Source organism: Lissotriton vulgaris, chromosome 3_1 (assembly GCF_964263255.1).
Source record: "Lissotriton vulgaris chromosome 3_1, aLisVul1.2, whole genome shotgun sequence".
Taxonomy (NCBI): domain Eukaryota; kingdom Metazoa; phylum Chordata; class Amphibia; order Caudata; family Salamandridae; genus Lissotriton; species Lissotriton vulgaris.
This window is the reverse complement of record NC_141689.1, coordinates 1,756,117,824-1,756,141,188: the sequence shown is the minus strand read 5'-3', so window position 1 is coordinate 1,756,141,188 and position 23,365 is coordinate 1,756,117,824.

Genomic DNA, 23,365 nt, shown 5'->3' with positions numbered 1-23,365 from the left:
AAGCAGATCGTTGCGAGAAAACCAGTTTTGACGTTTTTTTCTGACCTCAGTGATTTGGAAACTTATTGAAAGCATCCTCACAAAACCTTGGACGGAGTCCCCAGTCTTTACAGAAGCATACATGTTAACTAGAATTATTAGTACTAGTGCAATGGTATCGTCTGGCACAACACATTTTCACTCTGCAGCATTGGAGACTCTAAAAGGATAACATGGGTAGCAGACCATCTCAAAAGCCATTGAGTGCCCCCTCCCAGTTTCACTCAGTCTGGAAATTGGATTTGAGTTGTCTAGTAGAGAACATAAGAGAAAATCAGACGTTTCAGTGGATCGGGATTTGCGAGACTTGCTGTGGAAGCGGGAGATCTTGTGTCATGCTGTGATCTCGGAAGTCTGGCAGTTCAGGGAAAGAAGCAGAATTTTTGCACGGCAGAACCCAGCAAAACCTTCTTGCTCAGGAACGAGCGGGCCAGACTAAAAGAGAACATCCCGCCTGAGAACAATACAGACTGAAGGCCTCCAACCCTGGTTGGCGAAAACACAGTGAAAGATGTGTGCATATGCCTTAAAGGAATGATCACATCTCCTTCAAGAACAGACAACATAGTTTACTCTTAAGATCACAACTGATCCAGAACTGATGGCAAATGCTGCAGAACTGAGGGCAAATGGGCACCATCTTGACACAACAGACACTGCGAGCGGAGCGCCTGCCAAGAAAGCATCCCAGTGGAGTTCTGGGCTCTTATCTGATGATCGACTGGCCTTGTTCATCTCTCAGTCCAAAAAGGTATGACGAGGGGCTGTGTTTTGTGGCATATTCCCTGCAAACTCAATAATGTAAAAACAAATTCAATAAACTCTAACTCCTCCATATCATCTAGTTGTTCTGCCTGACTTTAAAATTAACGGACTTGATCAGACACAGCCCCCATTTTGCGGTTTTGACTATCCCCATGATGCCTGTTGCTACCGGAGTGACCAGCGCCCTTCACCAATCCCATTGGAGCCAACAACACCTGTCCTTTCTCATTGGGCTTGGCGATGCACCCCTTTCCACCCCTAACTTTACCCGACCCAGTTTTAAAGTCTGGCTTTGTCTCTTTCTGATACCTGGACCCTCTCCGATTTTGTCCGACTTGCTTACTCTTAGTTTTCCTTAGCTCTGAAACCTCTGGGTCTAATCAGCACTACCGTTTAGCGGAGCCCAAGAACCATTGACCATTGCCCGGTAGAGCTGTCCTACTCAGGTATAGAGGAGTTTGGCTTTGGTTCACCCCTCGGCCGTCACCTACCCAGCCGGACATTGGACATTGTTTTTAATGGTTTCCTTCACAGTTTTTGTTTGTCTTTCACTATGATTGCTCGGACTGCTTTGTGTACCCCAAAGTTTTTTTTCCCATCTGATCTACCCGATTTTATCTGCATTCCTATCCGCTGTTTACCTTTCCCCCATACCTTCCATTCCCATAACGTTGTTAGACCTAAACAAAATGGAATCCACTCTGGTAGTGGTAGTGATTCCTACAATGGTGGGAAGCACACAGTGTTGTTTTGAATACCCCTCACACACCAACAGGCCCCTTGGTGTCATGCTTCTACGGGATGCGGCGTGCTACGACTCACGACTATGTAGGAGCACTGAAAGTGCACTATGTGTTGGTGTGTGTGAGGTAAATAAGTGTGAGTGGTGAGGTGGTGAAATGTGGAGGTTAAAAGATACCTGGCTCATCGGTGAAAAAATAAAAAATGTATTAAGCCCTCAGCTGGTGCAGGATGAGGTTGTTTACTGTATATTAGGGTACATCAACCTCAGAAAGTGCGTCGACTTGTTTCGGAGTGTAAAAACTCCTTCTTCAGGACGAGGATATGCACAACTATCCTCACCTTACTCACATGCAATGTAGATGTAAAAGTGAACTCTACAAAAAATATAAAATTAGGTGTAATGTACCTAATAGTGTTTTTAGAAATGTAGTCTGTTGCGCCCAATTGGCGTTTATAGAACAAGACCTGTAAATAGACAAAAACATGATAAATCATACCATCACAATAGGACGCAGATTTTGACTAGGAAAAATGACCTGTTCAATATAAAGAAGGATAGTGTAGAACCAAATGAGGTCTAAAAACCCTGAAAAGAAAAAAGGACATGGACATACAGAAAGACAAAGACACACATATTTGAATGGATACGCCACAGTTTTCCCTAAGTTGGTTTTCAGGAGGGAAAAAAATGGTTTAGACAATGCTTACTTATGAACAAGGGCTAGCTGGCCTCATGAGCCTCTGCGTGGTATTGGGGTTTTTTTCTTCCTGCTCAATACGGCAACCTAAAGGATGTTAGAAAGCTCAATTCATGTTCTTATTGCTAATACTCACGGGTAATGTAGATACAATTGCCCTGATCAGTAAGCACCAAACTCACGGTTTCTGCAAGACCCGGTAGGCTGCCTTCCCCTCAACGCGGCTCCGACGTTCTGTCGAATGGCTGAGACTTGCCCCCTTATATATTGCCAAATATCGGTTAATAACTGCTTAATTCGGAACGGATCATGCCCAAAGAAGGAGTGTGTCCTTCGATTGATATTCCGGTACTGCGCGGAAGTATTGGGCGTTACCCTTCTTGTGCGCATGCTCGTATGGGAAGTGAAATCCACAGAGTCACTGTCCCGGTTTTCCGCGCATGCGTGATGATATGCTATCTAGCCGCACAAGCGCACTGTGGAGGAGCCCACAGTAGTTATACTTAATCAGGGAGCCGGCGAAAATATGCTAAGTTCGAAGTTTAGAAAAAACTTGCATAGGTCTATAATCGCCACCGAGGTACCATAAGGAGGCGTGGATATTACAAAGTATGAATTTTACAAATATGGGCCGTATCAATTTAAAACAGCAGTTTGTCAAGCTCTACCATATATCAATTTTATTAGGGCAAGACTTAAGGATATCACTTCTAGATGGATAGAGTAAGAAATGTAATAATGGGGCTGATATACTAGTTGAATCAGGGTTAGCTAGTGCCAAAAGTAAGGGATCTTGGTTTGAAATGTGAGCCCATAAGTCATCGCAACTGGCCCCATGGGATGGACTCATTGAGTCAAGTGGTGTCCGTGCAAAGACGGAAAACCCACCTCTGCTCCTTCTCAAATAGGCCAACATCTGTTGGTAGCTGTTCAATAACAGTCCAGTGTAATTCGTTGACACAGTGTTGTGCCTCCAAAAAATGTGCTGCCATTTTTGTGGTTGATTTTCTACACCTTACGTTGCTCTTATGCTCATTTATTCTGGGCTTCACAGCTCGTGTAGTCATGCCCACGTACTCCATGCTGCATGGACACGTGATGAGGTAGACAACGTTCTTGCTGTTACAGTTGGTGAACACTCGTTGTTCCCACCTTGTAAGCATGGGCGAATTTTGCGAATCTGGCGTTCCGAATTTTGCGAATTTGCGAACTCGCAATCCGCAAAATCCGCGAATTCTCGCGAATTTGCAGATTTTTTTTTTTGTGTTCGCAAGGATTTCTGCTTGTTCGCAAGGATTTCTGCCAGTTCGCGAGGGTTTTGTACCAGTTCGCAATTACGAACTTACATGTCGGCTCGCAACGGTCACGATTATGTTGTTTCTACGTCTGGTTTATCATCACAGGTTCCCAGAACCCTCTGTTTCACCCCTGCCACCCTCTGTTTTACCCATGCCATCCTCTGGTGCATCAATGCCACCCTCTGGTTCATCATCACTGTAGATTATGGGGGGGAAAAGCAAGCACACCTGCCTGCTTCAACTGACATGAATTAATTTGGGGTTGATTTATTAATGTGTCACTGTTTTAAAATTCCAGTCTGGCACCTGCTTCCTTATCTGTAATTTGCTTTCTGTTGCAGTGCAATTTTTTTTTCCAGGACCTTTGTGGCCTACTTTTAGCTATTCTATGAGCCTGCTGTGAGGGTCAGAGCAGGGCCATATAATTGTTGCAACTAGCAACTGAACTCTGGAGGGGCCCTTGTCAGGAAGCACTACAGGGAATGGTTACTAATGATGAGTTTGAACTTTTGAACCTGCTGAATGCTTTTTTTGTGTTCGCAAGCATTTCTGCCAGTTCGCAAGGATTTCTGCCAGTTCGCGATGGTTTTGTACCAGTTCGCAATTGCGAACTTACACCGCACGCAGCAAAAAATCCGCTGCGTGCGAATTTGCGGATTTTGCGGGAAATTCGCGGATCTCGCGGATTGCGAATTTACCGAAAATCCGCAAAATCCGCGAGCGTAACGGATTTTCCGCCCATGCTTACCACCTTGTACCATTTTTGAAAGTGAGGGTCTGACTTTTCCTAGTTAAGTGGCAACTGTTGCAGTTTCCGCATGGATGGAGTCCACGTAACCCTTGTAACTGGGGTTGTTGGGTAACTGGGGTTTGAGGTCTCGTATGCACAAGGATATCTTTAAGATTTTTGCCTCTCCTGTGGGCAAACAGAGGTTTTTCCAACTCTAGTGTGCCACTCGTTAGTATGCGCCAGTGTTTGTTCACCAGTTTAGAGACCTGGTTGGAGACTGAACTGTATGTTGTTACACAAACAGGTCTGTTCGCTGCGTTGTCTCTAGGAGTTCTGTCTTCCAGGAGCGCCTCTCGGTTGTTGTTCCGTGCCCTTTTCATTGGACTGTTTATCACCCTGTCCGGGTATTGTCTTTGTTTCAGTTTTCTGCTCAAGTATTGGGCTTGGGACTTGTACCTTGCTATGTCGCTACAATTGCAGCGTAGACGAAGGAACTGTCCGTATGGCAGATTCTCTCTTAGGTGACGAGGGTGGAAGCTGTCAAAACGGAGAAGACAGTTCCTCACCGTCGGTTTGAAGTGAGTCTCTGTCTTTAAAAAACCTGACTCATGGTAGATGTTTAGGTCCAAGAAAACCATCGACTCTCAGGACATAGAGTGAGTGAATTTGAGGAATGCGTTCTATGTGTTCAGCCAGGTCATGAAATCTATGATCGATTGGCCGTCACCTTCCCAGATGGCCAAGACATCATCTATGTAACGTCGCCAGATGCGGATTTTGTCCCTGAAAGGATTGCTGGGATGGAGGATCTTGGTGGATTCCAGGTGGTGCACATACAATCCCGCCAGGCTCAGCGCCAAAGTGCTCCCCATGCTGGTTCCATGTTGTTGCAAGTACAGGGTGCCTTCATATTCGAAAATGTTTTTGGTTAGTGCTATGGAAATGCACTCCATCACCACTCCCAGTGGGGTTTGATATTTCCATGAGTTGGAATGTAGCACCTCCTCAATAATTAGGAGGGTTTCATCATGGGGAAGGCTGGTGTAGAGGCTTTCTACGTCCAGACTCAGCAACATCTGTGAGTCCTGGTCAAATGGGTAGTTTTGTAGTAGCTGCAGTACTGCTTTCGTATCTCTCAGATATGTGTCTGTTGCCTGTACCAAAGGCCTCAAAAAGGCGTCTGCGAACTTGGACAGTGGTTCTAGTATTGATGCAATGCCTGACACAATAGGACGACCAGGTGGATTTTGCAGACTTTTATGAACCTTCGGTATCGTGTAAAAATATGGTGTACGAGGGTTATTTTGTGTCAGAAATTCTGACTCCTTCTTTGTAAGCCAATTGTGGGCCAAGGCTTCTTCAATCATTGCCCCTATCTGGACACGTAAAGACTCGGTGGGGTTATTCAAGAGGACCTGGTAATTTCTCCTATCAGATAGGAGTCTCCTACATTCTTGGTCATAGGCGGTAGTAGTTTGGATCACCACTGCCCCGCCTTTGTCTGCCGGTTTTATAGTCAGTTGTTTATTCTGAGAGATTTCCCTTATGGCCTCGTTCTCCAGTCTGCTCATATTCTGAAAAACGTTCTGGTTGGTGTCAAGTTGACTAAGTTCAAGCATAATAGCCTTCTCAAATGCCAGGACTTCAACTGGAAGTTGGTTGTCCGGTGGCGTGAAAGTGGATTTTGGCCTCAAACCCGTGTCTGAAGGATCAGGGGTAGGCTCTTGGTTTTTGAAGAATGCTTTCAACTTGATAGTTCTTACAAAGTCTTGGATCTCCTTGTGTAGGCGGAAAGGGTCAGGTTTGTTGGTTGGAACATACCCAAGCCCCTTATTGAGTACCTGGTTCTGTAGTTCTGTCAAAGGCCAGGGTGATATGTTGATAACTAAGTTCCCCTCTTGCTTGTGGAGGCTTGATTCGCTGTCATGCTCCTGGTGTGGACCCTGGGGTCTGCCTCGTCCTCTGGTTGCCAGGTGACGTTGTTCCCTTTCTTGTTCCTGCCTTGCGGGGTCCCTGGCCCCACACTAAAAAAGATTGATTGTTTTGAGGTGCGGCAGTTGGAATTGGCCCCCATTGTGGGTACACTGGTCCCATCGGTGGTGGACCGTATTGTTATTGTGGGAATTGGAACTAGCCTTGATAAGGGTTAAATTGTAGAGGTCCTTGAAAACCTCTCCAGCCTCTTTGGTGTGGAAATTGAGTTCTCTGCCTCCTCTTTGCTGTCTTCTCTTTTGGAAACTGCCAGAATTGGTGCTGGTGGAGCTGCCATCTGAGCTCACACTGTCAGTGTCACTTATGTTTCCCTTTGCCACATAATCAGCTTTAGTGTAAAGGTATGCACTCTCTGCTGTGAAACGATCCTTATCTTTTTTAAGTTTGTTAAACTTGCTTTGCTTTAGTGTAATCTCAAAATCAGTCATTTGTTGGTTTAGTTCCTCCAACCCTTTCTTCAGGGCTACATGCGAAATGAATGTTTTGAGTTGTATCTCTAGTTTCTGAATATCTACCTTGAGTTCTTGTGAAATTCTCGTGGCCATCTGTACTATCAATACCAGCCAATCTCTGGTGCAATGCCAGGAGATAAGGGACCAGGCTTTTTTAAACACAAGATCGTCCTGAAAAATAAAGGGTTTGTTTTTTACTATGAGGCCTTGAGGGGCTATTTTGTTTCTTAGATATTCCCTCATAAGGAGACCATGTAGGGCAGCCCTGCTGGTATTGATAGTACAAACAGCCACGAGAATATCACAAGAACGTCGTGAGTCGTGAGTCGTAGCACACCGCATTCCATAGAGGGGTGCGAAGACCCCAATGATGAAGCATGACACCAAGGGGCCTGTTGGTGTGTGAGGGGTATTCAAAACAACACTGTATGCTTCCCACCATTGTTGGGATCACTATCCACTTTTCCTCTCCCTCCCTCCTCTTGTTATACGTTGTTTGACCTGGCATCTTTGGCGTGGTTTCCCCAGACTTCCCCAGACTTTTTTGTCTCTACCTCATGTATTTTTGATGCTGTACTGGATTTCGTTTTTGCTGGATTAGATGCTTTGGACACTCTGCCACTGCTGATCAGTGCCAGAGTGTAAGTGCTCCCTGTGTAAATTATTATTGTGATTGGATATACATGATTTTCATATTTGTATCACAGAGAAGTCCCTGGTAAAGTGCATTGGTTGTGCCAGGGCTGGTGATGACAAATGCTACTAGTGAGCCTGCCGCACTGCTTGTGCCACCCACATGAGTAGCCCCAAAATGGTGTCTGAGGCCTGCCACTGCAGTGTCTGTGTGCAGTCTGTGAACTGCCATGTCCTCCTGGTCATGTCCCCACTGACCAGGCCTAACCCTTCCCTTTCTGTGCACATTGGTCACCCCTATGGAAGGCCCAAGGTACACCCCTGGGCAGGGTGCAGTGTATGTGAAAGGTAGAGCATGTACTTGTGCAGGTGACATGCTCTGGTAGTGAATTACAGCCATTTTTGTTTTTCACTGCTGCAAGGCTATTTTGCTCCATAGGCTATCATGGGGAATGCTGGCTACAGTGTCTACCAGCATATCTTCCCATAGGAGCAAGATAGGACATAAAAGTCTGGTATCCCTGAACTCAGAATTTAATAACACATCTTTTAGGAAATGTTGGAATAGTAAATTAAATAATTCACTATCCAGCGCCTAAAAGCACTATGCGTTGTAATGGTATGCGATGTAAAAACCGCGTTGTAACAGCAGGCGTTGTAATAGCCTGCGTTGTAACGTCATAGATCCCTCTGCCCTGCACTCTGAAAGGAGAGAAGGAATCATGTAAACAAAGTGCTCCAGGGCTGAGCTTTCCCTCCACAATGCTGGCTCTTCCTCCTGCTGCGCGGCTGACGACCCTGCCCCTCTCTCTGAAAGGAAGGCAGAGGCCAGGAAAACATAGTGCTCAAGGAACACCCAGAACTGGTTCAGACCGGGCTCGGAGACCTCCTGCACAAAGTGAACAAAGACTTTTAGGGATATAAGTACAGACCCCTGACTACAGAAAATTAGATCATCCTGGAATCAAGAAGGAACCTCCGCCAAAGAGAAAGCTGAAACTGAAGAAGGAAGATTGTCCTGCTGTTGCTATGCTGGATTGCCCTGCTGTTGCTTTGCTGCCAAGAAGAAGGGAAGGACTTTGCTCGGTGCTATGTCCCCTTGCTTGAAGGAATCTCCAAGGGCCTGAGAAGAGCTGGCTCCCTGTTTTGAAGTCACAGGAACAAAAGGACTTCACCCCCAGCTTCTCTGAGCTCTGCTGAGAGAGCTCTGTCCTTCCTGGAGTGCTTGACCTATGTGTGGTGCCTCTGGAAGTTGTCCCTGGGTTGGGAAGCTGGAAATCACGCTTTTAAAGACTTTGCTACAGAAAAGTTATCGCATCGCTCTCTGCGGAGCACATCCCCGACAGTGCGAGGATATTCCCGCCGCTACGGAGGTCGAGATCGTCGCAGCGCCTGTTGCGGCTGCCTAAGACATCGCACTCTTCGCTTTCGGGAAGATCACCATCGTTGCGAGCATCGTCGCAGGGCCCGTCATCCCTGGGCGAAATCGCCGCACCTCTTGCTTGCGGACCGCATCACGTCGCTGCGAACATCGTCGCAGAGCCATCGCATGGAGGAGCTGCGAGAAAGAGATCGTCCTGGATTGCGCATCGTCACCCTTGAGATCGCCGCAGCCCCTATGAGATCATCGCATTGTGCCTTTGCGTGAACAATCTTCTTACCGAACCTACGCACAGGAATCCATAAATGTTGGCCTTCCTCTCTATGCAGACTGGATTCGTCGCAACACGCCTGCTGCTGCAGCGGGGCTGTCACAAACACCTCCCCAAGGTTTCAGGAGCAACGCATCGCTTGTTTTCCACCGCACCAGCTTCTTCTTTGGAACTTTGTCGCATATAAAAGGTACTGTTGGCTAAACGTGACGCAACTGTGAACTTTTCATGCAACTATGGATTATTTTATCGCAACCTTAAGAACTCTTTTGCAATCATGTTCTTGAACTGTGTATGTTGGATTATTGTCGTTTTGCTCTTGTGTAGTTTAGATTAAATACCTGTATTTTTCTAAACTGTTGTGGAGTCAGTTTGTGGTGTTTTTACTGTGTTACTGTGAGTGTTGGTACAAATACTTTACACATTGCTTTTGGATAAGCCTCACTGCTTGTGCCAAGCTACCAAGGGGGTGAGCAAAGGTTATCTAAAGAGTGCTTTCTCCTTACCTTGACTAGAAGCAAGGGTCCCTATTTGGACAGTGGTACCTACCTCTGCCAACTAGAGACTCCCAGTTCTAACATTGTAGGTCAGCAGTGGGATTTGAACTTGTATTTGTACTAGACCGTCAGTGTTTGGTGTACATCACTAGTGAGTGCAGACCACTACGCCACCACATACTACTGTTTTTGGTCGGTTCTATTTTTGAGTAACTCTTCAAAGCATCATGTCTGTGAATGGAAAGGCACTCAGTGAGGCGGCAGAAGTGGAATTGGAGTTTATCATGGAAGATTTGTATTCCTACAGAGCAAAAGATCCTAGGAAATTCTGCCAAAAGTTTGGGTGCACCGCAAATAGCACCCTCAGGAAGGAGGAGTTGCAGAGAATCTTAAAGGCCCATTGGGAGACACAAGAGGGAAATGATGCATGTACAGGGAATGGTTTTCAACCCATAGATCTGCCTGTGAGCAGACCAGGCTCAAGGCCTGGCAGCACCCATTCCAGCAGGGGTTTAACCCAGGAAGTGTTAAAGGAGAACCAAAGAGTGAGAGAATATGACTTGGAAGTCCTGAAGTTAAAAATGAAGCAATTGGAAATGGAAAAGGAGAGATAAAAGGCGGCGGAAGAGAGCAAGAGTGCCCGTGCCTTGGAGGAAAATAAATTGTTTCTGGCTCATGATTTGAGCATGAGAGAACTGGATCTTAAAGCCAAGGAGGTGGATGGCAGTTCAAATGGTGGCAGCGCATAGCCAGTGCATGGGGGTAAAGTATATATTCCCAAGGATCTGGTACAGATTTACAATAGGAGTGAGGATATTTATGCCTGGTTTACTTCTGATGAGATTGCATTGAGAATGAATGGTGTGCCTGAATAGCATTGGGGGCGGGCCTGTGGAAACATTTTGAGGCTTCTGAGAGGAGTGCTCTTGAGCCCTTATAATTAGCAGGTGCCATGACCTACCCCAATATGAAGGAGGACCTATGTCTCAGGTATGGACTTACTCCAGAGCAGTACAGACTGCAGTTTAGAAACTCTAAGAAGAAAGAATCTGAGACTTGGATGGAGTGTATGAATTTGTACTCGTGTGCACTGGAAGGTTGGATGAAGGGCAGCAAAGTAACTGATTCCAAGGGGTTATTGCATTTGATTAGTTTGGAGCACTTGAGTAGTCTTTGTGTTCCAGAGCTGCACCATCATCCTTTGGACAGCAAGCTGGCAGACCCCATCGAGTTTGTTAAGGAGGCGTACCGCTGGACCAGTGCCTGGGTCCACAGAGGAATTGCGATTACCACAGCCAAAGGTGGGCAGGGTCCCCAGCAGTAGAGTGGGGGGACAAGGGTAACAGAAAGGAGTTCTCTCAAGGGCCCCAAAATAGTTCCCAGGGACAGGAATCCCAACCCCAAACCTAGACAGCCATGGCCCCCTAGGGGCAGGCAGGACAACCGAGACCCCAGGGACAACAGAGGTTCCCCTACCTGCTTTCACTGCAATAAGGTAGGACATGTTATCAACCGGTGCCCCAAGAGACCCCCAGCACCCACTGGTGCTCTAGCCCCAGGGTTAGCAAGTGTAGCTTTTGGGGGGGATTTGATTTCTAGTGGGGAGGAGGGGCTAGTAGTTATGTCCCTTGTCTCTTTAGGAGATTAAGAGATGGTCCAGGAAACCTTACTGCCCCTGAACACTAAGAAATACGGGCAGAAGGTGACCGTCAATGGGAGGGAGATAGAGGCTCTGAGACACAGGAGCCAGTGTGACATCCGTGAGGTGTCAGTGGGTATCTGAAGAGCAGTGTATCCCCAATGCACTCCGCTCCCTAGTTGCAGCTGACAGTTCAGTGCGACTCTGCAAATTGGCACGTGTTCCCTTTGAGTGGGGGGGAGTCTCTGGTCTTTTGGAAGTTGTTGTCAGTGATGCCTTTCCTGTGGACTGTCTGCTAGGTAATGACCTGGAGAGTTCTCCATGGAAGGATGTAGAACACAGAACTCATTTGGAGATGTTGGGTTTGCTTGCGTGGATCTGTGTGACTACGCGTGCTATGGCAGCCAGTAGGGGTAATTCAGCAGAACTGGAGCCTGAAACAGTGGCCCAGAGACCTGCCAGGAGAGGAAGAGGCAGAGGGTGCAGGAAACCATCCCCAGCCGTCCCCATGGTCCAGGAGGGAGCAGAACCTGAGGGGGATGCCCTGGAACCTACAGGGGAACAGGTAGCCGAACTCTGCAACCTGCCTGAGCTGACTCATTGGCACCAAGAAGGTGGGCCCTCCAGGGAGGAATTCTGCCAGGTGCAGAAAGAGTGCCCTTCTCTCGTGGGTATGCGGCAACAGGCTGCAGACCAGGCAGCAGGCCTAGGGTACAGAGATCACTTTATCTACTGGGAAGAGGAGTTGTTGTATAGCGAGCCTAAGTTTGCTGAGCCCGGTGCAGCCCGTGTGCTGGTGGTACCCGTGCGCTTCAGGGACTTCCTAATGGGTCTGGCTCATGACGTGCCTCTCGCAGGACATCTGGGGCACGACAAGACCTACCACAGGCTTGTCGCACACTTCTACTGGCCCCAGATGAAGAAGCACGTTGGTACCTTTTGTAGATCTTGCCAAACATGTCAGGATAGTGGCAAGACAGGAGTTAAGTGCAAGGCACCCCTCCAATCCTTTCCTGTGGTGAGCACCCCTTTTGAGCGGGTGGGTATCGACATCGTGGGGCCCCTGCACCCCAAGACAGCCTTAGGCAACAGGTTCATCCTGGTCTTGGTGAACCATGCCACCCGGTACCCGGAAGCATTCCCTCTCAGGACATTCACAGTACCCGTGGTGGGCCATGCATTGATAGGGATCTTTTCCCTTGTGGGGTTCCCCAGAGAGGTGGTCTCCGACCAGGATACCAATTTCATCTCTAGGTACATGAAGTCTCTGTGGGAGGAGTGTGGGGTAACTTATAAGTTGACCACTCCTTACCACCCTCAAGGAAATGGGTTGGTTGAAAGGTTCAACTGCACCCTAAAAGGTATGATTATGGGCCTAGCGGAGCCCATGAGAAGGAAGTGGGACGTCTTTCTACCATGCCTGTTGTTTGCCAACAGGGAAGTGCCTCAGAAGTCCTTAGGGTTCATTCCTTTGAACTCCTGTATGGCCAACCTGTTCGAGGACCTCTCACACTGGTGAATGAGGGGTGGGAGAAATCCTGTGGGAAGACCCCCCAGGATGTGTTCAGCTATGTGCTGGCTATCCGCAATCAGACACAACGCTTCAGGAAACCCGCTCAGGAGAACCTGGAAGCTAGCCTGGAAGAAATGAAAAAATGGTACGACCAGAATACCACTCTGGTCGAATTTCAACCTGGGCAGAAAGTGTGGGTAATGGCGCCAGTGGAGCCTTGTGCGCTCCAAGACAAGTGGACTGGGCCATACGAGGTGGTGGAGCGCAAGAGCGAAGTAACCTACCTGGTTAACTTGAAGACTCCCAGGCAGCCCCTGAGAGTCTTGCATGTGAGCTGCCTCAAGCCACACTTTGAGAGGTCTGAAGTGACAATGCTCATGGCTACAGATGCTGGAGGAGAAGAGGCCAGTGATCCTCTCCCTGCTTTCCTGGCAGCTAAGGAGCAAGATGGGTCAGTGGATGGTGTGGTCCTCTTGCCCACTCAGACCCCAGAACAGCAGAGGGACTGTCGCCAAGTGTTGGGTCAGTTTGCCTCCCTGTTCTCCCTGACCCCAGGTATCACCAATTGGTGCATCCATGATGTGGACACTGGAGAGAGTTAACCTGTGAAACAGAAATTTTACAGGGTAGCTGACAAGGTCAGGGCCAGCATCAAGTAAGAGGTTTCCAAGATGTTGGCGCTAGGAGTGTATGAGCCCTTCAGCAGCCCCTGGCTAGCCCAGTGGTATTGGTACCAAAAGCTGCTGCGCCCAGTGCCACTCCAGAACTCCGGTTTTGTGTGGACTACCGTTGGCTCAATGTGGTCACGAAGACTGATGCACACCCCATCTCCAGAGCTGATGAGCTTGTGGATCGGTTGGGAGCTGCCCAGTACCTTAGTACGTTTGATTTAACTTCTGGGTACTGGCAGATTGCCTTAACTGATGGGGCCAAAGAGAGGTCAGCATTCTCAATGCCAGAGGGGCACTTCCAGTTCCGAGTCATGCCCTTTGGGTTGAAGAATGCCCCTGCCACATTCCAGAGATGGTTAACCAGGTACTGACCGTGCTGGAGGAATTCAGCGCCGCATACCTGGATGACATTGCTGTGTTCAGCTCCACATGGGAGGAACACTTGCAACACCTCTGTGAAGGGTTGAAGGCTCTGCAAAGGGCAGGCCTCACTATCAAGGCCAGCAAGTGCCAGATAGGGCAGAGATCTGTGGTGTATTTGGGGCACCAGGTGGGGAGCGGACAGGTGGCGCCCCTACAGGTGAAGATTGATACCATTCTGGCTTGGGAGCCCCCGAAGACCCAGGCAGGGGTGAGAGCCTTCTTCGGACTCACTGGGTATTATTGACAGTTTGTCAAGGGATATGGCACCATCGTTGCCCCCTTGACAGAGCTGACCTCTAAGAGGCAACCCAAGAAAGTGAGTTGGACCGAAGACTGCCTGAATGCTTTTAATACCCTGAAGACTGCCATGTGCACAGCACCGGTGCTCAAGGCACCTGACGTCTCCAGTGAGTTCATAGTGCAGACAGATGTTTCAGAGCATGGTGTGGGAGCAGTACTCTCACAGATCAATGACGAGGGCTGGGGTCAGCCTGTAGCTTTCATTAGTAGAAGGCTACTCCCCAGGAAACAGAGGTGGAGTGCAATTGAAAGGGAAGCTTTTGCTGTGGTCTGGGCCCTGAAGAAGCTGAGGTCCTACCTGTTTGGGACTCACTTCCGTGTTCAGATAGACCACAGGTCCCTCAGCTGGTTGATGCAGATGAGGGGGAAGAACCCAAAACTGTTGAGGTGTTCCATCTCCCTACAGGGAATGGACTTTACGGTGGAACACCGCCCTGGTACAGAACACACCAACACTGATGGTCTGTCCAGATTTTTCCGCCTTAGTGAAGAGAACTCCCAGGAGGGTGGGCAGTTCTCCCCACTTTCAGCTGGAGGGGACATGTGTTAGACCTGGCATCTTTGGGGTGGTTCCCATATCTTTTTTGCCTCTACCTCCTGTATTTTTGATGCTGTGCTGGATTTCGTTTTTGCTGGTTTAGATGCTTTGGACACTCTGCCACTGCTGATCAGTGCCAGAGTGTAGGAGCTCCCTGATTGGATATACATGATTGGCATATGTGTATCACCTAGAAGTCCCTAGTAAAGTGCACTGGGTGTGCCAGGGCTGGTGATGACAAATACTACTAGTGGGCCTGCAGGACTGCTTGTGCCACTCACATGAGTAACCCCAAAATGGTGTCTCGGGCCTGCCACCGCAGTGCCTGTGTGCAGTCTGTGAACTGCCATTTTCTCCTGGTCAGTGTCCCCACTGACCAGGCCTAACTCTTCACTTTCTGTGCGCATTGGTCACCCCTATGGAAGGCCCAAGGTACACCCCTGGGCAGGGTGCAGTGTATGTGAAAGGTAGGGCATGTACTTGTGCAGGTGACATGCTCTGGTAGTGAATTACAGCCATTTTCGTTTATCACTGCTGCAAGGCTATCTTGCTCCATAGGTTATCATGGGGAATGCTTGCTACAGTGGCTACCAGCATATCTTCCAATAGGAGCAAGATAGGACATAAAAGTCTGGTATCCCTGAACTCAGAATTTAATAACCCATCTTTTAGGAAATGTGGTTTTTAAATCCTGTGTTTGAGAACAGCACTTTTAGAAAGTAACTGTTCTCTTGTCTGACCTTTCTGTGTGCCTTGGCTGGATTGTGAATTGACTGTCTGGATTGTGAGTGACAGGGCTGGGGATTCCAGGAGAGGGGAAGGACTTTGCTTTGTGGTGTGTCCCCTTGCTTGAAGGAATCTCCAAGGGCCTGAGCAGAGCTGTCTCCCTGTTTTGAAGTCCCAGGAACAAAAGGACTTCACCCCAGCATTCCTGAGCTCTGCTGAGAGAGCTCTGTCCTTCCTGGAGTGCTTGGCCCATATGTGGTGCCTCTGGAAGTTGTACCTGGGTTGGGATGCTGGAAATCACGCTTTTAAAGACTTTCTACAGAAAAGTTATTGCATCGCTCGCTGCAGAGCGCATCCCCGACAGTGCGCGGAAATTCCCGCCACTACGGAGGTTGAGATCACCGCAGCGCCTGTTGCTGCTGCCTAAGACGCCGCACCCTTCGCTTGCGGGAAAATCACCATCACTGCTTGCATCGTCGCAGGGCCCATCATCGCTGGGTGAGATCGCCGCACTGCTTGCTTGCAGACCGCATCACGTCGCTGTGAACATCGTCGCAAAGCCATCGCATCGACGAGCTGTGAGAGAGAAATCGCCTTGGATCGCACATCGTCGCCTCGGAGATCGCCGCAGCCCCTACGAGATCGTCACATCATGCCTTGGAGTGAACAAACTTCCTACGGAACCTACGCACCGGAATCCATACAAGTGGCGTTCCTCCCCATACAGACCGGATTCATCGCAAAAAGCCTGTTGCTGTAGCGGGGCTGTCGCGAACGCATCCCCAAGGTCTCAGGAGCAACGCATCGCTTGTTTTCCACCGCACCAGCTTCTGCTTTGGAACTTTGTCGCATTTAAAAGGCACTGTTGGCTAAAAGTGACGCACTGTGAACTTTTCACGCAACTGTGGATTATTTTATCGCAACCTTAAGAACTCTTTTGCAACCATATTCTTGAACTGTGTATGTTGGATTTTTGTCATTTAGCTCTTGTGTACTTTAGATTAAATACCTTTATTTTCTAAACTGTTGTGGAGTCAGTTTGTGGTGTTTTCACTGTGTCACTGTGAGTGTTGGCACAAATACTTTACACATTGCTTTTGGATAAGCCTGACTGCTTGTGGCAACCTACCAAGGGGGTGAGCAGAGGTTATCTAAAGAGTGTTTCCTCCTTACCCTGACTAGAAGCAAGGGTCCCTATTTGGACAGTGGTACCTACCTCTGCCAACTAGAGACCCCCAGTTCTAACGTAAGTGCTAATAACTTTTGTGATGCTGTAATCTCACGTTTTTATCTTATGCCTACACTTGTTAATAGGAAACTGTAACTGATGTAATTTTTGTAATCCTGTAACTCACTGATCCTCATGTAAAGCGCCCTGATACGTCCGGGTGTAGCCAGCACTTATATAAAACTCTGCAAATAAATAAATAAATAAAGTAAAAAACCATACAACTGGGATTATAAGGTTTTGGAAAGCTATGAAGATAAAACATTAAATGCCTCTTTGTGAGTTATGGAATAGCTGCTGCAGCAGCAAGAGTGTGCCTTACATGAGACCAAGGTCAGAGTGCAGTAAAATCAAGAACATTTTGTTGAAAAGCTTGGTCTCAAAATGTGAGCTTACAATCTCAATAAACAAAAGCATTTAGTTCATGCCTCAAACATCAGCGACACACACCTATATATAGCCCATGGTACCACATGCACACATATGCACATACCTAAGCAGCATGCACACAAGCAAACCCACAGGTGATTACCCACATAATTGCATATACTCCTTTAATGGCCTCCCTGCCACACCACAATTCCACTTAGCAGTGTGGTAGCATATATTCTTCCTACTGTTCTCAGTTCTAGAACTACATAACAGATGAGTTATCCTCTGCGCACAGGGCCTCGTATTGCTGAGCCTGTCAGGGGGATCAGAAAGCAGATAGCACAATTGTTCCTTTCTATTTCTTGAGCCTCTATTCAAGTCCCTCACCGGGCCTGCAAGGTTGCCCGGGTGGCACACAGTATCTGCTCTGTGTCTGCTGAGATCCAAGGCATGCTGGGCGCCAGGACCCCCAGGCAAGAGAGACCTGCAGGGGAGAAGGACCTATGAACAGCAAGGACCAAAATGTGTGAGGAGGGTCCCAGGCTGCAACTGGACTGTGCGACTGGCACATTGTATCTCTGGTGCTGCAATGCCCAGCCTACTAACCCTAATTGGATTGCTAAGGCTGACAGGGCATCCCTCAGCCATCCATTTGGGAGAGGGAGCAGATACTTTACAAAAATGTTGTACATGCAAACTAAAGCACAAAACGTTTATTCCAGCAGCGCATACTGTGTATGAATAACAACATCTATCCACACGTGCTGCTTGCAGCATGCAAGTGACACTACAAGTTGTTAACAGAGCTGGTTTATTACCTGGGTTGAGACTTCATTGGGATGGTGAGGGTGACCCTCTCTGGAAAACCTTCACAGTTTAACACACAATTCGTTCTTCAGATCAAAGAATGAGACACCTGTCTAGGGCCACTTGCGTGGAGTCAGTTTGATGTCAAAATGATAATGATCGTTTTTTAAATGAGGACGAAAAAAACAATACATAAAACTGAGTCTAAAAACAGAGAGGAAGCACCAGCTAATCACTGTTCTTATGGAAACACCTGCATAGTGTTAAGTTAGGGTACCAACGCCAGTCCCATGTTAACTCCATATTTTCGTGATCTTATAAAGTACACACAGTACAGCTACACATGATAAAGCTGGCCAAGCGCTGAAGGGTCCCGAGGAGAAAAGAACACATTCTTGATTTTGGGATAAGGGTATAAATCTTTCAAAGAATTTTACAAGGCTAGAAATCCCAATAAAGTGAATGTGCAGACCTCAACCTGGTATGCGCTTGGATACAAACAGAACTTGGCTCAGAAAGCAAAAAAAAATCTGCTCCCGATTAAGACTACATGTTCGCTGAGTTAGCAGAGGGGGAAGTTGCAGTTGGTCGGGGCAATCAAGAAGAATTCACGATTATTAGGGAGACTAATGATCAGATTTTGTGAGAAAAAAAAAGTTCTTGTGACTTCTTGAAAAGCATTTTTAAATTGCAAATGTAGATTAAAGAACATTTATATGTGACATGTGCCCACATGCATCAAGCCTTTTTGGAATCGCAAACGGTGCGATTCCTTAAAATCGGCCGTTTGCGATTCCAAAAATGCTTTTTGGGATGCATCATTGCTTTTTCATGAAAATCGCAAATTTTGCGATTTTCAAAAATGCGATTGCATTTAAGGAATCGCAATTTTGCGATTCCTTAAATGCAATGCATCATTCTTTAAAAAATTGTGATCTTGAAGATTGCAAGTGCAATTTACCACGAGGTTGAACCTCGTGGTAAATTGCGAAAAATGTTTAAAATGGTCAAAATCACATTTTAACCGCATCGCTGCGGCGGCTTTTCCCGCTGTGCGCGGCATTTTCAAAAATGCAGCGTTACATGACGAGCCCAGCTCGTCATCCGCCCACGGCAGGTAAAGGTGATGACGAGCTGGGCTCGTCATCCGCCTCGAAGGGGTTAAACAATGTCATGTTACAGACACACATGTCCTTAGGACATGTGTGTGTGAAACATCCATTTAAAAAAACATTTCATGGGTGCAGGGGGGGGGTCCTTTGGACCCCCCCCTGCACCCATGGAATGCATCAACATTATGCGAATTCAAAATTGCGAATTCGCAATTTCCATTGATTCCTATGGGCCTTTTGGGCCATAGGAATCAATGGGAATAGCGAATTCGCAATTTTGAAGTCGCATAATTTTTGCGATTCGGTAAAAATTGCGATTTTTACCGCATCGCAAAAATTATGCATTTTCTGTGATGCATCCCGTTTTGCGAATCCATATTTGCGATTCTGTAAAAATCGCAAATTTGGAAACGCAAAACGGGACTTTGATGCATGTGGGGGATGGTTTATAATATTCAATGTTATCCCATAGAGAAAAAAAGTCAACAAGAGCAGAAAGGGCCCTATCTAATTTCCATAAAGATTGTTGTAAACCAGAAATATACAATATCATATATTCATAACTTGTCCTCTTTTGAAATATCATCGTCTCTGAACATAACATCTAAATAATATTAATTTACAAGAAAACAGAGACTATGTAAGAGGAGAGAGTCCATGTGCTAGAAAAGGTGCCCAGAAACACTCTGGCCCACATGCATCAAGCATTTTTGGAGTCGCAAACGGTGCGATTCCTTAAAATCGTCCGTTTGCGATTCCAAAAATGCTTTTTGAGATGCATCATGCTTTTTTAGAAATCGCAACTTTTTTGCGATTTCTAAAATTGCGATAGCATTTCAGAAATCGCAATTTTGCGATTTCTAAAATGCTATGCATCATTTGATTTCAAATTGCGAAATTTGAAATTGCAAGTGCAAATTACCACGAAGTTGAACCTCGTGGTAATTTGCGAAATTGTTTAAAAAAGCACAAACATGCATTTTTTAAACTGTAAAGTTACAGACACACATGTCCTTAGGACATGTGTGTATGTAACTTATACTCAAAAGTAAATTTCATGGGTGAAGGGGGGGGGGTCATTTGGACCCCCCCTCTCCACCCTTGAAATGCATTGGTGAATTGCGATTTCAAATTGCGAATTCGCAATTCCCATTCATTCCGATGGGCATTTTAGCCCATAGGAATGAATGGGAATTGCGAAATCGCACTTTGCTAATCGCATAATATTTGAGAATCGGTAAAAATTGCGATTTTTACCGATTCTCAAATATTTTGCGAAAATGTATATGCATCCCATTTTGCATTTCCTAATTTGCGATTCCCTAAAAATCGCAAATTAGGAAGTGCAAAATGAAACAATGATGCATGTGGGCCTCTGTTCCAACGCCACAAAGGCATATGTGACTATGTGTAATAGTACTCCTAGCATATGTATGCACCATATGGTAAACTGCCAATTCCCCAAAATTATTTTGAAAATGTGCAGAACATTCCACACACAAACAAGTACTACCAAGGTGTAAATGAAAACATGACAGTCGACCCAAACTTGATCCAGTCATAAATGATACACAGAAGGCTACTCAAGTAAGAACACAAGTCATCCAGGCTGAACACTACAACCATTAAGTGTTGAATTAAGTCACACACCACACACAGTCTACTCACAGGAACTATAATGAAATTACACAAAAAGTGATAGAGACACCGAAAAGCACTACTAGGATCAAAATAAAAGTGGCATGAAAGATCAGTGTTGCAACAATACACATGCAAAACTACAATTAGCACACATACAAACGGGTAGGTCCATCCATGTAAGACCCAAAAGTAGAAGCATCAAAAATATTATTGTATGACATTTCGGCATGTATCTTGAATTATAAGATGATATACATAGCTAGCTGCTTTAGTTACAAACAAACTCACAGCAGCACACATAACAATACTACAAAGAAAATAGAAATCAACCAGAAAATGGACATTACAAGATCCTTACTCACACCTGGCAATTTACGAAGAAGGGGTGTATTGATACCACAAGCACTAATGTACTGTTCAGATGTTTCTTATTAATCAATTACACTTCAACCATTTACACACAATCGAGCACCAAAGGTAAGCCAGCTACAGGCAACAATTTCTAAGCTATGCCTGCGTCATTGGTTATTGTGCATTCTATGTATGTTTGAAGAAGAGTTATGGGGAGATACCCCTTCCCTACCAGATTTCACCCTGGACACGGTGGCAGAATGGAAACAAAAGCCAACTCCATCAACAGCCCTCTCGCTTGCCACCACTGCCCATGTCAAGCTACTGGTTACTTGTTCTTTCTGGTAGACACATAGGGGTATGACTGGTGCCTCAGAGACAAACCGATCCAGGGGCCTCATTTATGACTTTTTGCCGTAGGGAAGCGCAACAGGCCTTCCTGCTGCGCTTCCCTACGGCAAAAGAAAAGGGCAGAAATGCGCCGTATCTATAAGATACTGTAAACAGAAGGGTTTTGTCCTACGTGGCCAGGCTGGACACTCAATACATGAAAAAAGACAAGTGCCTGGTCTCGGATTTAGATGCTGTTATTTAATTTTCAGCAACTAAGCTTATACGTGAATTATAAAGCTTATGTTAGTATTACCATATATACATCATTGAAATTGTTTCATTTTTTGGAAAACGAGGTTTCAACATCACCTTTACACAAATAAACTTAATGTTCTAACATACAAGACACATTATCAAAAACATGAAACATTTGTTGCCTGCTACAAAGCATTATATGCGCATTACATTGCATTCATATGTATCAACACAAAGAAAATAAATTCATTGGTACACCAGAAAGTATGGACAATAATCCTATATGCCTATTTCTTTTGGATATTCAGGATTATATACCACCCTACCATCGTTCTTTGAGTTAGTGAGTTGTTAAGTCTGCCTTTGGTGGAGTGAGATAAAGGAATAACTCCTTTGGAACAGCCAACGCGTTTCCAAACCCGGTATGTGTTTACACGGGTTTTTCCTCAGGGCAACCTGGGTACCTAGTGTTTAAGAAAAACAAAAAATAGACTTCTTTTAGTTCCTATTCTTCCTCTATCAATTATTATCAAGCTTCTCACCGTGAGGAACATGCAATTACCTTTTTGTTCCTGCGCAGTGCGGTCAAATATAGTTGGTTGAAATAGTTATTTCGAACCTGTTGTCAAGAAAGAGAACAATGTTGTATTGTGTTTATAATTGGAACAGAGGGCGTTTTGTCTATACCCGGTTCTGGGTTGCCACTTACTTGTGGAATGTTTTTCCTAACGTTTGAGGATCAGCTTGGCTCCATTGCGGTGTGTTTTCAATATATTACCCCAACTGTTGGAAAGAAGGACTGGTTTTAATTGTTTGTGGGTCGAAAATTATGGAATGTTGGAATTAGTGAAAAGAATGAGCTGGCTTACTTGGGGCGGCGTTGTTAGCGAGCGCGGTGCTTCTCTTCTGTTTACGTGCTACGGCGGGGCTCCGCTCTGCTGCAAAGGAATTGAAAAACGGAAACTAAGTATCGCTATGTTTACACTGTCTACAAGCGAGTTCGGCATAGCCTGTTCTGTGCTCACCTGAATTGAACTACGATTCCGCTTCCTGATTCTAGCTGTTGTTCGGTACGCTGCTCAAAACAATCTGCAATGAATCACTGGGGGACCGGCTAAAGTCACATGTTTTATATGGAACTGGGATTTCTGGGATTTGTAGTCTGTTGGGGGCCAAGCTGTTTTTTCAAGGAAAGAATTTATTAATGTGACTGCGCCTGTGGGCTGTGGTGTGAACCATGCCCATCAGGTTTGTGCAGAAGTGTAGGCGGTGTTGACGGGATTCAGCTTATATTTCTATGGAGTTCAGTCAGTTCGTTCATCCCATCCACCACACAATTGAACTTAAGGATTAGATATGCTTCTCTTTGAATGAGCAATGTTTCAACATCCCCACCACGATTTGGAATTTTAATTGCTGAAAGCACTGTCCATTTGAAATCTTTTTCAGTATGGCCACTCTGCTGGAAGTGGTGTACCATGGGAGCTGTGACAATATTTTGTTTGATACGTGATCGGTGTTGGGCTATTCTTTGGTTTATTTGTTGTGTTGTTTTTCCTATGTACAGTTTGGGGCAGGGGCAGATGATTGTGTAAACTAAATTACGGCTCTTGCAGTTCGTGAATTCTTTGTGTGTCCACTTTGTTATTGTGATGGAATTCAGTGCCTTCCAGTGTACTTGGACATGACACACATGTCCCGCACTTATGGTGCCCTTCTATGGGTTTAAGTCTCCAAAGGGTCCGTAAGTCAGATTTGACTTGACTTGTACCTAAGTCTGCCCGGACTAACTGTTGCCCTATGCTCCTGTTCTTCTTTAATGCAAAAAGGGGTTTCTCAAATGGGATGTTCAGTTCAGACAATAGATGCCAGTTTTTGAGAATAATGTTTTTGAACTTGTTGGTATGTGGTCCGAATGTTGTTACGCACACCAATTTTTCCAAGGGTGTATGTTGT